This window comes from Lathamus discolor, chromosome 10 (genome assembly GCF_037157495.1).
Source record: "Lathamus discolor isolate bLatDis1 chromosome 10, bLatDis1.hap1, whole genome shotgun sequence".
In the NCBI taxonomy this organism is placed as follows: Eukaryota; Metazoa; Chordata; class Aves; order Psittaciformes; family Psittacidae; genus Lathamus; species Lathamus discolor.
In genome coordinates this window covers 14,855,615-14,873,978 of record NC_088893.1, presented here as the reverse complement: position 1 = coordinate 14,873,978, position 18,364 = coordinate 14,855,615, and the positions used below count along the sequence as shown (strand labels likewise).

Below are 18,364 nucleotides of genomic sequence, written 5' to 3'. Positions count from 1 at the left end.
TATTTCAGTTGTACTTTTATCAGTGTAGAATTTACCCTAAAATGTCAGCTAGAAGAGCACATGAATACTGCACTTATACCTAAGGACATTATTATGGTCAGTGATGCAGCTAACACACACATGCCCACTCCAGTATGGATATAGTGACTGCCTGGCTCTATTGAGCTGCTAAACTATTTTTGGTTTAGCAGTTAAGTGCTTTGAAACTGCAATGATAAACAGACCAGAGATTTCTACAGAGAGCTGAAACATTTACCTGCCTCTGCCTCAATACTGTAGAATCCCTAGAGGTTTATGGTAAATTAGCTAATTTGTGACCCTTAAGAAAGAGGTAAATACACCCCAATTTCATGGCTGAATGAAATTCCTCTAATGCTTTTTTTCCTGGGAGTATTCACAGCATTCTGGGTGTTGGTCAGCTAATTTAGATGGTGATGTTGGTCAATGGCAAGAGAGGGTCCCTCCGTAGTCCTGAGTGTCAGTGGTGTTTCCACAGGAAAACTCTGAGACGAGAGGTGGCTGGGCTCCTTCAGATTAAGCATTCCACAAATATCTGTTTTGTGGCTCAGTCAGCAAACTAAGTTTCATATTCATGAAGAGAGGAAGGAAACTTGACCCCCAAAAGGCAATAACAGCCAATAAAATAAAAATGTTCTATTATCTCTCATGCTAGAAATCGCATTGTGTGCCACATATTTAATATTCTTTGGAGGTTACCGAAGGCTATAGCTGGTTGGTTCAGTTGTATCACACAGCAGAGTTCCAGTGGTTATTTTTGCTTTAACACTTTGTTTTCTTTGTAGGTGGTCTTTGCAATTTCTGTTTTAATTGTGCAGATTGTCCCAAACTACTTTCTTAAATGTCGGTGGAAAAGCAGAAGTGCCAAATATGGTATTTAATGTCTGTGAGCATGCCTGTGCTGTATCATCTCATTCATCTTTCTGATTTCTATTCAATAGCCATCATCTCTGTAGCTTTTCTCCATGGAGAAAAATCTCTATAATCCTTACAATCCTTTTTGAAATTGTGTTTGGTTTTTACCATTTCCTCTTGGGTTTATGACACAGGCCTGATCACAGTACTTACCAAGGAAATTACTTGTGGTTTCTCTAGAGCACAGCACATTGGTATTTTCTGTTTCCAATATTTTGACTCTGGAGCAGATGTTTAAATACCACAGCTGGTTTGAGCAGATGCATCAGAGACTTTGAGCATGCTGAGCTGATTGAAATGACCTTTGTGTTCTCAGGCCTTCTTCCCCTCATCAAATGTTACAGTGAGCTATGGTCCTTTCAGGCAAGCTATCCCAGCCATTGCCATTGTCTACAACAAACATTGTCTGAAGCTGTGCTGACCAGCGTTCTCATATTTGGTAGTCTTTCTGAAGCGCCTCATGAGATCTTTCAAGTCCTGTTTAATTCTCTGTTTTCCTGTAGACTTTTCTATTTCATTACTCATTCTTTTGATTCCAGAAGCTAACAGTTTTTTCCAGACCTTGTGCTCACCATTAGGTCTCATGGTTCTCTTCTACCTTCAAGGCTGACCATAGGAAATCCAGGCAAACAATGTGGCTCTTTGTCTCCCTCAAGTGACTAGCACAAATACCAACCTCTGTGCAATTATCTTCCTGTGAATTAAATCCTAAGGCGTGCCTGCTCCCTTTGAAGAAGCTAATCTGTATTTTTTTCCTCTTACTCCTTTGGAAACATAAATCTGCTCATTTATTCCTTGCCTGGAAAACTCAGGATGAGAGGATGATGGCCTTGCACTCTCCTCTGACATTGCTGCTTGGGAAGATAGAAGATATGAGATGGCTCCAGACTCAACATTTTCCAAGACATCACCAATCTTGCTTCCTAGCAGCCTGAAAAATTCCACATTTAAAATTTACACCCAGATCTCTCTCAATAGCCGTGGTGGTGAGACCTTGCTGTGAACTTCACTTCAGGAGAGGTAAAGATGGTTGCGCTGCTTCCAACCCAATCTGCTGTGTCCTCATAAGGCTGTGTGGCGCTGGGTGATGTCTTTGCCCTGCTGATCTCTGCCCCAGCACTTGTACTAAAGTTGTGCTGAGGAGATCAGAGCCAAGGCTGCTTCTAGATACCTTAACTCAAGCTCAGGACATAGCACAGTTGTCCTTTGATTCCTTCGCCATACGTACCTGTCTTTTTTCCACTGTATCCTTTAGACAGCTTTTCCAAAGTCACCAGAAATAGCTTGAGTCAGGGCAGTGACATGTGTATAAGCAACACAAGGGACTTTTGAAAAGATGGATTTGCAACCAGCAGTCTCCATTCTCAGCAGCAATGATTAGCCCAGCTCTGATTGACAGAGTGCAATAAAATGGAGACAGCTCTGCCCTTGATACATAATAAGTGAAAGACTAGTGGGAAATATCTCTGAAAAACTTTCCTACACTTAAAGTGGATGATTGAGCACAGCCCTTTTCTGTCTTTCTTGCTCTTCTCTCAGCTGCAATAGCAGCCTAGAGATGAGCCTTTGGTGTCTTTGCCCTTTTCTACCTCCTTTTGCAACTCCTAAGATGAAAAAATATGTGACTTTTCTAGCTTCCTGACCCCATTCTGTCATTACTGCTGCACCCCTGTGAAATGTGCATTATACTACAATAAAGTTGGTGTGCAGCAAGCATGGAAATGGTATTGGCAAAGTTATAATGGAAGCAGCAATTTATGACTGTGGCCATGTGGGGTTCTGAGGGATTGTACCTGAGCTAACATTACCTTACTGCGAAACACTGAATTGAGCTCTATCATTTCGGGCAGGTAAATCTATGTGTGGTTACCACGGTACTCTCTTCTCTTTGGAAAGAAGTCACTTGTCTCACATTTAAAAGGGGCTAATGAGAGACAAGTATAAAGAGAAGAAAATAGATTGTCTTAAATATACACATTGTAGGTCATTAATATCTGAAATTAGGCCAAGTGGAGCTGACCAGTCAAGGAGAAAGTTTGTGGCTTGGTGACCTTGGAGCTTGTAACCACTTGGTCTGGAGAGGCAGGGGCACATGTACCTCACCAGGCGCAATGATTACCTCTTCCTTCCTCTGTCTTCACATCCCAGTGCTTGGTCAAGCATCTGCCCTGCTTGCTCAGCCACCCCTGTGCCACAGCTGGTGCAGCCTGAATCTTAAGTCTGTTGAGATACAGCTGCAGAGGTTTGAGGGTGGTGCTTTGAGAAGTCACCAATTGCTTTCAGACTCAAATTTTCTATCCCATCTGCTGTCCTTTATGAAGTGGGTACCTCCCTCAATGCAGGACTGGCCTAGGCACAGCTGGAGACTCTGCATGTCCTGACACGGGCTTGGGGTAGTCCTCAACTTTGGCTTGAACCTCATGATGCTGTTGTCCAGCATCCATGTTTTCTCCCTTTACCTTCAGCACCTTTACTGAGTCTGGATGAAACACAGAGATAAAGAAGTCCATAGATTCAGGGGCTGGAAACATGAGGGGTTATGAGCAATCTCTGTTCCAGCCACTCCCATGCCATTAGGTTTACATTCCCAGAATATGTTGCCCTCTTCAATTACCCATTTCCTTCTCTGTGAGCACCACGGATTGCATCTCAGGTTTCATCTTTGGTGGGAATTCAGAATTATGTAAGAAAGGAAATTCAGAGAAGAACATGCAGCTAAAGAAGAAAAGTCTTCCTTTAGCTATAGCTGTGGGTTGGGTAAAAATTAGAGTGGAGAAGTCCTTTCCCACCTCTTGCCACCTTCCCCCACCCATTCAGAGCAGTGCTGCTGAAAAGCGGGTGCAACCTTCATGCATTAATATCTTCATGTAAATAGTTTTATCATCCTTCTTTGCCAAAGTATCCGCCAGCTACTAAAGGCATCATTTTCTGATTATCTTTTTATAAGCTGCTGCTCCAGTGGACCTGCAAAATTAACATTGTGCTCAGCAAAACGGTCTATGTAAAACAAGGGCAATTTATATAGAAATATCCATAATCCTTCACATTAGAATTTGGCTGTTAAAATTCTGGCTCCTCTTAGAGGTCACTCTAACCTAGTTAGGTTCTGTTAAGAAAAGCTGTTATTATGGCTCACAGATTTTTTTCTGCTTTGGCTTGTGCGTTTCAGCACTCACCTCTACATCTCCTACCGTGCTGTCTGCCTCTCCTGATTTAAACTGCATTACTTTCTGTCATACATTATTGAAGACTAAGCTTAACTACCTGGACACGGTGAAAAATACTCAACAGTGGGGTTAAAGTCCATGCAATATTTCCTTTTCTCGTTTCTTCTTTTCCCTCTTCAGGAGAAAAAGGAAATGAAGTGCGTTGAGGAAAGCTGCTTGTAGAAAAGGTGCTGAACTGGAACAGAACAGATGTGAATTCAGTTCCCTGCTGTGACATACGTTTTCTGAGTGTCCTTGGATATGTAATTTTATTTCTCCTCTTTTCTCTCTCTCATTCTGCCTCTTTCCCCCCTTACTGCTTTGCACACAATAATATATATTTTTACCATCTAACGTACCTCAGCGTGTTTTTCCTCCCAGAGCAAAATCTGTATTAACCAATATGTACACAGTACTGTGAAAGGTAGCATTTCAGTTGTTGGGCCTCAAATCTGATAATACCACAGGAAAAAAGATGCATTAAATAAATACCTCTCCAGCTCATTCAGTATTACTGTACACTGTTTGAAACAGATGATGTTGCAGTTAAACTTCATCTCTTGCCTAAGGCTTTTAATGGAGTAAAAAGGAGATTTCATTCTGATATTGCTGTGGCAAGTCTGTGACCTTAAATAAAGTCCTGTTGAATTTTATCTTTGGGGTAAGCACACAGTTATGTAAATATTTAGAGCTACTGGCTTCCTGGTATTTCCTTGTGCAATATTCCCTTTCATGTACTGGATGGTGAAACCTGGGTCACCAGCTGTCCCGCTTCCATGGTGGAGGTCTCATGAGCACTTCAGGGTGTGTGGCAGGACCTGGCTTCTTATAGGGAAGTTCCAAGGAAACTCTTGTAGAAAGAAAAATAAGGTACATTGAACATCAAGACAGTGGATAATTTCCCTATCAAGAAAGGAAAAACGTTTCCCTTACAAGGGAATATAATCATATGTTTCTGTAACCCTGACATGACTGCAGATTGGCTTTCAGGTCCTAAGCACCATTGCAAAGTAGAAAAATGCTTATGCCAGTGTAAGTGGTGAAACCAGCACAGTGACTGGTCAAAGAAACCTTGGGGGGTACTCCATAGGGACCTCCTGTCTTCTGGAAGAAGATAAAACAAACCTTGTTCGCACTTTGTAGATGGCAGCATGGAGTTTCAAGAAGTTCACTCTGAAGATATGCTTGGCACAACAGCAGTATCAACATTCCTTATAATATAGATAAAAGTGACTAAATTAAGGCTGCAGACAACAGCACTCTTGAATGAAAGGAAATCTCTTCCCCCACACAGAAGGAAAGTAATCACATTCAGAGACCCCAGAGAGCTCCTATCTCTGCCACTGATACCAAGAAAAAGACTGAGAAGGATCAGTCTGACAAACAATAACATATTTATACAGCAGTAATCAAAGGGCCAGAGGCACCAGACCTTGGGAATGTTGTCTTTCTCATTTAGTGCCTTATCTGATAATGGCAGGACCATTCCCTTGTATTAGATTATGAAGCTACGTCAGGATATAGAAATTTCTGCAGTTTTTCACAGGTAGAGGAGTGTATTTCAGTGGCCCAGGACATAGTGCTGTAGTTAGGTTCTGATTCAGCAAGGACGCACCTAACCTTCACCATGCAGGTACTTTTGGAGGTACCAGTGAAACTAATATTACTGGAAGCTGGTCCATTTTTTAAATATCATGTAAAATATCAGAGGTTCACTTGCTGCTTTGGTATAACACACTGCCGGTTATTCTAGGCAACCCTCTGGTTTGTTGAGAAGCTGATAAGGACCCTGCAATTTCAGTGCAGGAGACTTTGTTACAGCTGCTTTGACTGCGTCCTTGGGATTTTGAGTGGGCTGGGATCTCTTTAGTAGCTTTATAGGACCAGAGAAAAAACAGGAGAGAAAGGGCTTTAAGAGGTTTCTTTACCCATTTTGCTCCCCCTTTAGCAAGGATCAGCTATCTCTAGGTATAATTTCTGGTGGATGTTTGCTCTTTAAAAGCTTACAACAGCGAGACTGCATCATGCCACAGGCAAATCCACTCCAATCCCCTACTTCCCTCACTGCTAGGAAGCTTTTCCTGATGTCTGAACCTCATATCTTTTGCTGCCACTTAAGCTATCCTGGTCATGGCAAACAGATTATTTCCTTTCTCTTTCCAACAGTCTTTAAGCAATTGATGGCTCTTATGCTCTCTCCATCATTTTGCTCTTCTTTGTCTGAACAACCAGCTCCCTCATTGCTCCATTATAGTTGATGAGCTTTGATCTTTGACATTTCACATATCGCTACTCTGACATATCTGCAATTGTTCCACTTCTCTTTTTTGAGGTCCAGTGCCCAAAACTGGATAAGACTAAGGTTTTACTTGTACAGGCTGAGGGTGAGAAGTCAGTTACCTTCAATTATAACTCATATTCCCTTCTCACCATATGCTTGTACAAAGATGATTTTAACTAAGAAATGAACGGAAAGTTATTTTCTTCTTGTTGCAATTTAGACTTAACTGATGACTTTCAGATGATGTTATTAAGTTTAAATAAAACTCAGGTTCTTTCTTCACATCATTAAGTCTCTGGGCCAGCTAATAAGGTGACCATACTTACATCAGCCTTTGCTTTGAGTGTTGACATTTGAGTAGGTGCTGATAGCTGCTCCCAAAGAATCAGAGTTGCACTGTAATTACCTAGTCTCACAGATCCTGACTTTGAAATTAGAATGTTTGGAGGTGGATTTCTGGTATTTTTGTCCCCTAAGAGTCAACAAGATGGCTGGTATTGGATATGTGGTTCCAGCTGCGCAAATGGGAGACAGCTGACTACTTTTCTCACCTTGTCCTGTTGAACTTCCTTTTGGAGATGCTTTTGTGTGCTTTGAAGGAAAGCCAGGCTAGCAAAGTTATCTCTGTGCTGATATAGCATAGGGGCAACTTCTTCCCATTACTGACCATAGAATCATGGAGTGGTGTGGTTTGTTTTGGAAGGGACGTTAACCTCAGGCTGCAATAGAAAAGAACCTCTTTTGTTATGGTTTTCTCTCAGATTTTCTTGCCCATAGCTATAAACACCTGGAAATCCCAACAGCATCAGCAAAGCTCTTGCTGCCTTCTGCTTAAGAGAATGTAAGAGAAGCTGACTGAAGATTGTGTTGACTGGACCATGACAGCCTCAGTACATTTAACTTCAAGACATGGTCAAATGCTTTGTCAGCTCCCCTGCATACTGTAAGCTGCAATATGACTAGCTGGCAGTACTGGCAGTTGTGCTTCTTGAGGGCATGTACATAGGGCATGTATAGAGGCAACATCTCAGTCACATATTGTCTGGGTTTTATGGTCGTACTAGTTAGTACATGACCAATGCTCCCACCCTTACAGTTCCATACATCTGCTATCATTTCATACCCTGACATTCAGAGGTGTGACAAAAAGCATGAAAGGCTGAGGGTTGTTTGTCTTATTGAATTCCCTTGTTTTGTGGGCTGCATTTCAAATCCAAATTGTATCTGGATTCACCCTTGGAGAGGCAGGCAGTGGTGCTTTCATTGGATCTACAGGAAGAATGGAGCATTGAAAAATACAGAGGGAGGCAGGAGGAAGATCAGTTTCAGAGTTGCTTTTGACCTAAAGGACTGAACTACTGTATTCTTGGTGGTACAGGTTTTGGGTATTATAGAGTTCTCACATAAGACAGGCTTGTTGGCTCTGTGGCAGTGTACACGGTGAGCATATATATATTTATTTTGGAAAAACACTTAGCCAGAAGGAAGACAACATGTAGTGAAAGATAAATTATGCAGATAATGTTCTATTATGTGCACAGAGTAAAAAGTACAAGGGACATGAATTTCCCCAGGGAGACACCTCTGAGAGGGGAGCCTGGGACAACACACAAAATTAAATCAAGAGGAGAGGAGGAAGGGAAAAAAAAATGAATTGGAAGTAGTTCTGGCAGGTTTTGCTTGAAGGAGAAATACAGAATGAGCAGTGGATATACTGGGGGCAATTCCTTCCAAAGAAAAGACTTCGTATTGGCTGTGTCACTTATCCAGGTCACTACTCCAACTCCTGAAAAGTGTGTTTTGACCCTGCAGGTATTTATGGAGCTTTGAGCGAAAAAGTGTGAAAAGAATCAGTGTAGAGAAAAACTGGCAGTATCTCTTCCTTCCAGGCTTTCCTTTTGCTCTGAAGTGGGAAATGCACTGTCTTTTTATAGCTCTGCTCTGTGCTATATGGCCCATTGAGGTCTGGCAGGATCAGTTCCTGTGGGTTGTGTGGCAGTGCAAGATCAGATACAGCAGGTGAAGAAACCCCCGGTCTTATCAGAGACAAGTGCAGAAGCACTGCTGAGGGTGGAGTAATAATTGTACTTGAACAGCAGAACACAGAGAGTCTCAGTGGGCAGTAACACTTCATTTCTTCAGGAACAGCAAGAAGATGCTCTCTAAACTCTCTCTTGTTTCAGTCCCAGAGCTGTACCTTGTAACAGCAGGTCTCAAAGCTGGTGTTTTGAATCAGTCCCTGTGACTGCTGGCACTGATGCTCAGGTCTACTGCAGCAGTCCTTCTGATGTGCTTGTGCTTCTCCTGCACAGTGCTGTGGGCTGAACTGTGCTCAAGTGAATAAACTCAGAGAATAAAATAGGTTGTTTTTTTTCCAGCCCTTGAGATCGGTCCATACGGCAGTAGTCTCTTTCTGTGACTCAGTGCACACATGTTTTCCTGTGTGTTCAGCCTCAGGCTCTTTGGCCTGGCTTTTGGAGTCCTTGAGATGAGGTACTGAAGTGATACAGAATTTCACCGGATATGCTGCAATCACTGGCAGAAAAGCAATTGGCTCTTCCCATGTGGCTGCCATCACAGATAAAAAATGAGGAAACAGTCCAAGTACTGGAATCCCTGTGTCTCTACCTTCATGTATAATGTTTGAGGTGATTGCTGTGCCACCAATTGACCTGCAAGCAGCCACTGTAGGCATCACTCCCATTCTCCATGCTCACCATGCCACAGCCCCACATTAAGCAAACAAGCTTATCAGTCTTCTGGGTTTGTGTTGACACCTGCAGGTTCAGAGACTGTTTGTTTTCCCTACTCTCTTCAGTGCTTAATTGGCCAGATTGCATTCATGTTTTTTCTCCCTTACTGTTTTCTACCAGGCATTAGTCACAACTGAAGACTGGACTAATTTGCTAATGTTGTACAGGGAATTGTCTCCCCTGGAGACCTGGCTGATGTGAACAGAACTCACAAATGGTATCAGACCAAAAGCCCATTCAGACAAGTGATTCTCTGCTTCTTTTGGCCCAGGTCATCACTGCTTCCTTTCCCTTGTCATGTCTTCTGCTTCCCTTGTACATCTTTTTTCCGTTGTCTATTGAATTGCTGTTTCCTTGCTCTCAGGTCTAGGATGGCATGCCTTTCACAGCATCAACACCACAGATTTGAGGGATGTGGGAGAAGGGAGTCAACTTACTGCTCCCTAAGATACTGTAATGCTTTGCTTTTCTTTTCTGCTACCTTCTTTCCACAAAAGCTACACTTTGAAGGCCAAGTAAAAAAAGTCCAAGTGGCTTGCTTTCTGCTCACCCTTCCTTTCTGGTTAAAGATATTGTGAGTAGTTGCTCTTGTTTTTCATAGCCACTGGTGGTTCCACTATCTGTGAATTTGTCTAATCCCGATAGAAGTTATTGGTCTTGATTTAAAATTATTCCCTATTTCCTTTGTAATAGCTGCTGGCAAAGCTGCTGTTCTCCTGATGGATTTTGTTGAGTGTAAGTTTGATAGCTTACTTAGAACAAAGGCCAGCAGTCTGTTAAAACAGCATGATCTCTGCATTTAATACTTCTCTGCCTGTAGCTCTCATTTAATCTAAGTATTAAACATCATTCACAGTGTTGCAAAAAAGCAGTTGCTGTTTGCAGTATCAGCAGAAAAAGTCATAGGAAATAATGGATAAAAACATAAATTCTGAACATCAGTATCTTTGGTTGTTGTATATCGATAAATGGTAAAATAGCTGCTGTCTCGTACTCTCCTACCTTCTTGACTGAGTGGTATATATGATGGTGAACCTCTCTATCATCAGTAGCCTGCCAGTGGACTCACAGTTTTCTTGTATTTGTGCTGTTATTTACAAGTACAATGTTTCCAGGTTTTATTCTTGGCCTTTCCTTGTATTGTGTGTAAGTGTATCTTCTTGTCATTTAGCAGTACTTTAGAAAACAGCTGGTGCCCCCAGGGTAAACCTTTTAACAACGTCCTACTCTGCCAAAATTCTGCTTCATCAGCGAACCAGCTTGTGCATATTTCTCTCGTTGTTTTGCAAATTGAAATTATAGAGTGCTGTTGTATTTAAACAGGATTTCTTTGAAGTAAAACTTGATGCTCTGACCTACCCGAAATAGCTGGACTTGTTTCACTTGAGCAAATTATATATTTATATATATGACCTATTATGTTATTAGAATACTTCAGCAGAGATGCTGCAGCTCCAACTTGCATGAAAATTCTTTTGAAGAGCTAATCAGAAGAAGAGATACACCATCAAGATTATGTGCTTTAAAAATACAGTTCTAGGCAGCATTGTCAAAACTGGGCAACAAAAAATAACCAGTTGTGATTAATCAGATCATATACATCCTTATACTCATGTTTTTAATGATCTTAATTCAGATCAAAATTTAGGCTGCAGAGATTAATTTTGAGCCAGTGTCTGAAAATCAGAAACCTTTCTCCAGATCATATAACATTGATGCTCATGAGGTGCTTTACTTACTGAACACACACTTGAGAATTTCACCTTAAGTTCCTTTCTTAAGTATGTTCCCCAGGGCCTTCCTGCCTTTGCTTACTCAAGTGTAGCTAACAGGCTAAGAACAATATCTCATTCTCATTTAAGTAGTCTTTATGCTACAGGGACCAGCTGGTGGTCTCCTAGGTGTCCAGGAGATGCACCAAGTAGATGATTTTGAAAATAAAACCAGCTCCATGTGCTACATCCGGAGTAGAAGGCAGTGGCAGGGTATGATGATTGCTGTGCTGGATTACCCCCGTCTCTTTCCATTAAGCTAGCTGAAATTCTTTGGGCTGGAAGTGAAGGTTCATTCCGTGATACATACCATATCATGAAACAAGAAGACCCAGTGAAACCCATCTTTGGTAAAGATATAGGAGGTTTTAGGAATTGAGTGTTGTACATAACTAAACAGAAAATGTTAATTTCCATGAGCGTTTATTCAGATACTTTCATGGCTGTTGAGATAAAATGTAAATCAAGACAACAGATGACTTTAAAAGAGAATAAAATATGTTTTAAATCAGAGATGCTCCTCAATGCTTTTCAAGCATGGTGATGCATTCCGCAGTAGTGTGGCAACTGTAGGCATTACTCTGCTTACAGCTTTACAAGAGATAAAAGTCTTGCAGTCATTATGTAAGGAATCTCCCCTTCACTGGGACTTCTGTCTGGAGAAGGCACATTTGCAGTGAAATGTCTTTATTTGTCTTGTCTGTTCAGTCGAATGGCCATGCTGGGTCTCTAGCACTGGGGCTAGGGCCATTGCTCTTTTGAATCTCTTTGCATGGCTACTTTGTACTTTTGGAAAGCGAAGGGATATATAGCTTTAGTTCTTGTTTCTTTTTCTTCCACCCCCTCCCCCCCCCCCACCCTCCACCCCATGTTTCCATGACCAAATTTGCAATCAGAGCCTAGTGTTTCCAGATTTCCTTTGATAACTTTGAAGAACAGCATGATGCAAAATTTTACCTTTCCCTCTTTTTCCTTTTTCACAGTGCCTCATTGTACGTTAGAAGTATCTCTCATTATGATTAAAGTAGCTAGGTCACTCTGTCTGCTTTGGATATGCACACAGCACTGCCCGAACCTCAGCTATTCTCTTTGTGCAATTCTGCTAATGAAAAGCTAGTCATGGAAGATGGTTCATACTTGTAAATCCATGGCACAGGATATTACTCTATTGCTTTCTGTCTGCTGTCACTGAGGTCACTGTTTTGGCACAGAGTGAGACACGAACAGCTGCAGAAATCCAGTGATGGCTCTGCTTTTTCTTTTGGAAGGATGAATGTGGAAATAAGTGTCAGGAAAAGGAAATTGCCAGCCATGCTCTCCGTCCTGGCTGCTTGCTTGTGGCAAAGGATTGGCAGGTGACTCCTATTTCTTCCATGGAGGGTGGGAATATAACTTTATTCTATTTTTTTTTTCTATCTGCTATGCCTCTGCTCAGAAAAAAAATGCCATAAAATATTTTCAAACATGATTATTGACCTTACCCTCAGTTTGGCTTTCGCGTTTATCCCACTCCATGGTCCTGTGAAGGCTGCTAATTTTGAGGACTATCTCTAGAAGCTGCACTGAGAAGCCATTTCTGCTCCTTTGCCTAAGGAGTGAAGGCTGAGCTTCACAAGCAGGGGAGCTAAAGAGTAACCATCTCACCTGGCCCTGATGATGCCTTGTGTTCACTGTGCAGCTAAATTCATGTGCTAACATTCATTTGATGTAGAGGAGTTATGAATGTAAGGGACAGGTAGGGTACATGGCCTGAAAAACTGTATATAGATGTGTGAGCGAGCTTGTTATTGTATGGGCTCCCTGCGTGGGCACTGACTCCGATAAACTTCTGTTGGTAAAATGATCTTCAAAGAGCAGTTAAAAGCTAGCTTGTTATGACAGGCATCATGGGGAGGATGAAGGTGACTGCTTATCACCTGTGTTCTGTGTGGAAATCCAGCTCTGCACAAAGCTGGGGCCAGGAAGGACAGCACTTGCACAGAGCATGCTGGTCACAGGAAAGATTGCTTTTTCAAAGCTTTGTCTTCACACCATTACAATCCAAGTAAAATGGAGAAATAAATCACTGCGCACAATTGTCATTTTCCCCCTCCAAGCACCATCCAAAGAGTTTAAACATCACTAAACCACTGTATTTCCTCTGAATAAACACTTAAATTCCAAAAATAAATTGCTAGGGCCTGGTATCACAAGAATGATTTATAAGCCAATTACAGGGGGAATCTTACTCTCTCTTGTTGCTCTTACAGGTTATGGGTCTATTAGATGTTTTACTCCTGTAGGAACACATTCTCATTCCACCATAAAATGTCTGAACTTGGCACACTGGGATTCTTTCTGTCTTGTCTTGTAAAACGTCTCGTCTGTGGAAAAACCTTGAGAATCATTCTGTCAGAGGCCAGGTCTGTCATTGTTATAATGCTTTGTTTCTTTCTACTGCTGAAGGCATTAGCAGGAATGCAGACAGTTCCTTTCTAGTAAATAATCTTCACCATTTGTCTTCTCATCAGACTTGTGATGTGTAGATGATGTTCATGGTAGAGCTGAGTCTGCAAATTTATTAACCAGTGAGGAAGAGATTCTTTGAGCCTTTAGCTTAACAGCACTGGTAACGGGTCTCCATCTGGGACCATAAACAGACACCTTGTGAAGAATAAGAAGAGGACGAGCATGTTTAATCTTCTTCCATAATATTTTCTACTCTCTGAGCATGTTCAGCCCAGGATTGATGTGATTCTCAGTGAGCTATAGTGGGCTCCTCTGGAAGTTGCTCGTCCAATCTGTCCTTGAACATCAACAATTCCAGCACCATTCTGAACAAGGCACATTAGCTTTTAGAGTGAAACCTGTTATCTTTTTACAGTGGTGCAGACCCAGAGTTACTGTAAAACCTTTAGCTGAGTAATTCTTTTATTGGTGAAATCTGAACAAGGAAGAGAATTTGACCAAGGCAGTTAATGAGTAGAAAAGAGGAAAATCAGGGAAAACCAGTTTTATGATTATGCCTCCAAAGTCTTGCACCACTTCAGCAATGCAAATTGGTTAGTGCATTTTGATTCTCATGTTAATATGGACTTTTCCACTCCTGCAGCTTATTTATTTCAGTATAAGCCAGAAAGGGAATCCAGCCCAAGGGTTTTGTATCATCCTTGAATCTGCTCCTCCTCCTTTTTTCAAGTTAGAATAACAATGTCAGAGTCTTGAATAACATTATGTTTTTCTACTCCTATAAGCTACAGTCATCTTCTCTAGCCATAGGGGAATAGAAACAAAAAGAGAAACAAAATCCAGTCCCAGTGGTGACGTAAGACCCCAGGCAGATGGTTTTGGTATTCTCATGCCCAGCTTTTTTCATTTCCTGGATGTGGCTCTTGGCATCCTGGAGCTGTTTGCATTAAGTGATGTACATTGAGCAAGCCTTTTCCTTAGAATGCCTGACTCTCCTTGTTGCTTCCCTCCTCATATTTTGATTATTTAACATAATACAAGCAGCACTGCAATAATTAGGACACCATATGGCATTCAGCATTGGTGGAACGGGTAAGTAGTCAGAAAGAATGAAATAAGCAGTGCTACTGACATGACCTGAAGATGACTAATGTCAGTGTACACTCACATAACAGATAAGCACTAAGTAAGTTAAATGTGTGTACAAGCTGGACTTAGGGAACTTATTTAGCTTTGTTCTCATTCCAGGTTAATTAGCACCACAGGTTAGAAGGGTGCATTGAACACATTTACAGAGATGAATGCTCTTCACGGTGCATTTCTCTGAAGATGATCTTTATTATATTTGGCTTCCCTCAGCTGGGTGATAAGTTTTTTTTAATATTATTTTATTGTCATTTACTAATTATAATGAGTATTTAGTGTTTTCAATTATTTGCTGCTTCATTATAAACACAACAGTCATTGGAGCCATTAAGGGATTCTTTGTCAATCCATTAAGTAATAAAAAGAATCAGAGATCATGTATGATCAATGAGATTTTGCTGGCCTGGCTGTCAGCTGGGAATGTGAGCAGATCTTACCCTCTAGCCATCATAGTCATGCTAACAAAAGCTTGGAGGCACATGGCAAAATGCAGATAGTCAAATGTTCTTGGTTTGTGATTCTGGAGAAATATTATAGCTGGCTTGGAGAAGAGTCTTCTGGTAATGTAACCTGCATGTCCTTTATGGATGGTTGCTCATATATGCAGAGTGTCAAGAATTTTAGTGTAGAAAACCGCGTTCAGTATTTTCTCCCTGATAATGTTTCCTTCCAATTGAAATGCTTCAGCTACTTAGATGAAAATTGTCTTTCAAACTAAATAGCTGGCTTCATATTTTTGCTAAGCATTTTTTAATGATGTGGAATAGGTCTGATGCAGGTGAAAGAAGGAAGAACAAGTTGTGCAGGAAAAGTTAGTGGGTGACCTCCCAGGATGCCAGTTTCTCCACAAGAAGCCCCAGGACATTCTTTTTTTTGTTGTTTCTACAGAGCAGATGCAAAGCAACCAGCCCCTTTTTTCCTGAGGACAAGTCACTTCCAAGTACATCTGGATGAGCATGAAGAATGAGAATATGAATACAGACAATTATGATGGAGTAGAGGCCTTGTAAATTTATACCCAAACTTACCCCCTGGTAACTCATTCATCTGCCTGTCTTGAAAGGATGCATGTGAAATAGTGGGACAATAAAAGATTTTGTTATGCTGAAAGATGTTAATAGCTGGCCTCAGGGTGAGCTGGGTTTCCAAGACAATCACAAATAGCGCAGATTACACTGGGGAGGCTCAGGAGAATGAATACTCAAACCTTTGTTTTGTAAAATAGAGAGGCAAGCGCTATCTCAGAGTGGGGGTTGCCTACAGGTATAAGTTTTACAGGATTTGTCTTTATGGAAAAGTCCTTCATGAGACAGGGTATCTGAACTGCTGGCCACACACATGGAAATATCCAGCAAAGATAATTATGGATGACTATGCCTCAGTGAGTGAAGGTCTAAAGAAATGTCAGAGGGCACTGGGAAGCAGCCCCTTCTGCACCTCTTGCAATGCAGCGTTCAGCCTGTGTGTCTGCAGCAACACACTGGGAACAAAAGGAGATCTTGGCAAAGAAATATTGCACGTAACTGCTTCGGCAGCCTTTGGATGTTAGAGATGTGTTTCAAAAAAGTTTTCTTAAAATTCAGTCTTTTGGAAAGGAGGTTATAATACAGATCTGTCCTCACCACGGATCTGGTGAGGGAGATTTTCTGTCCTTTTCTGTCTCCTTTCTGTCTCCTTTCTGTCTCTTTTTATCTCTACATAACCTGCTGTCTTACAGGGAAGACCCTACCAGCTTGGAGTCTATGTTCATAGGGCTGTTGATGTTTTCTGATAGTACTTCAGTCTGGATCTGGGTCAGCTTGGTTCTGTCTGAAAATAGGGTCCTTTCCAAGGTAGTGCTTTTGTGAAAAGACTCAGGAATAAACAGCTGGAATGGATCCACTCTTATGAACACAGGCAAACATACAAAGATGGTGTGAGTACATTCCAGCTAGTCTAAATGTAACTGCCAGAAAGTTGTTTTCTAGTCCAAGCAAGTGCATAGATTTCCTCTGTAGTTAGTAGGAATAGAATGACACTTTCAGAAACTGATCTCACTTCTCTTGGATGACCATCTTAGGGTGAGACAAGTGATCCTTGAAAGAGTTTCTCTCTCCAGTGATACAATAGAAACAGCCATCGGTCAGCTGCCTAAGCTCAGTTGAGAAGAATTCAGATTTCAGCAGGACACACAGAAGGTTTGCTCCATGTGCTCAGGCTAAAAAAACCTTTCCAGAGCCTACACCACAGCTGTAAAGCATGAACCCCACAACTATTCTCTGACAGAGGAAGAAATCAAGGATATCCTGAGGGAAAATGCACAGATCCTAGGAAGTGCTTACTGGCATCTCAATTTGGAGCTATGATAGTGACAAAATGACAGGTAAGCTCGCAACAAACTTGAACTTTCTAGGGCAGTGCTAGTTGTCACAGCTGAGACCCACTTATGTGAATGAGGCAGACTGGTGACAACATATCAGAAACTTTGAAAGGATAAACACACTCAGAAATGCCAGTCCCAAAAGTTGCACAAGTTACTAACAGACGTGGAACAGTGAACATTTGGGTCTTGCTATGCATAATATAAATATAGCCATTTATTTATTTTAGCTTTCAAGTTCTTCCTACCCTTCTGTTCTCAGAGATAGCTTAGATCATGTCACTTAAGTCCATGTTGAAACAAAATGTACCTCTGTGAATAATACCTATGAAAACTCAGAGTGACATGGTAATAAAACCATGAAGGTTTGGGTTCCTTCAGGGAAATCCAGTTGTACTCACTTTGTTGTCAGAATAATGAGGTCTTTATTTTGTGGTCATGGAGTTAATGCATTTGATGCAGGTAGAATGATTTCCAAGTCATAGGGACAAGTCATAGGGACCTCTTTGGAAGGAGAGAAGAATTAAAACTTTCTAAAAAAGTTGCTGGTTCTTACCTAACCACATGACACACCATTATGGATTAAGTGTCTGTAAAATGTTGATGCTCTGCAGTCCCATACAATGCTGGAGAGAAAACAAACCATTCCACAGCATAGTCTTAAGGCTGTGGTTCTTAATAATTACCGTGGACAGCATTTGCAATTTTCTGTAGCATAGATTCAGATAGCAGTTGAGTGCATATGTCCTTTGAATCGTTGATCCCATACAGGTTAATAGATATGTAATTAGTGATGTCATGTTTAGTTTTTATGTATTTGGTGATTTTGGCTTCCATTTTCATTACCTTTGATGAATATGGGCAGATTCAAATGCTATTTGTAATGAAATATCAGAAGTATTTTGGCCCATGTAGGGGTCAGAGAAAGCTTTCACTCCCCCTATTTCAATTTTTGTCTGTACTGAGAATATTACAATATTACATCACCACACCAGATATGTTGTATTGGCTGATTCCAGATGGCAAGTCGCTAGAAATGACTTGTTTCTCTGGAAGAGAATGTATTAACAGTTTGGACAAAGCAGTGATGAAGCTGCATAAACACAAATGCACTTAGGGTTGAAGTTTCAGACCAGGTGAAAGATTTCAGGAAATTCACTGAAGGTTCTTTGTGCTTCAGTTCACATAGAGGGATAACTTCAGCAAAAAGTGGCAGTCACACTGAGAAACAGATGCCAGCTTTTGGAGCAGGGCAAGCAAAGGACAAAATGATGCAAGCAAGAATCTAATGGGTGATGGACCGTTGTTTTCGAGATTTTTGAGTGTGTGATATTTCTGAAGTCATGCTTAGTCACGAGTGGTCTCTTCCCATTACTGAACAAAGTGAGCATTAGTGGTGCCGTGTTCTTCCATCCAAGGAAGGAGACATGATAATATTCACCCATCTCAAACAACAATCACAAGAT

At 41.3% G+C, this 18,364-nt stretch overlaps 1 long non-coding RNA gene across 1 annotated transcript in view; it reads left to right on the top strand.

The window, feature by feature from the left end:
• Positions 1-15,640, top strand: part of LOC136019813 (uncharacterized) — a 161,306-nt gene extending 145,666 nt beyond the window's left edge. Inside the window, exon 3 of the long non-coding RNA XR_010615072.1 lies at positions 15,428-15,640. This is a non-coding gene — a long non-coding RNA (uncharacterized LOC136019813). The remainder of the gene's footprint in view (positions 1-15,427) is intronic.
• The last annotated feature ends 2,724 nt before the right edge of the window (positions 15,641-18,364 follow it).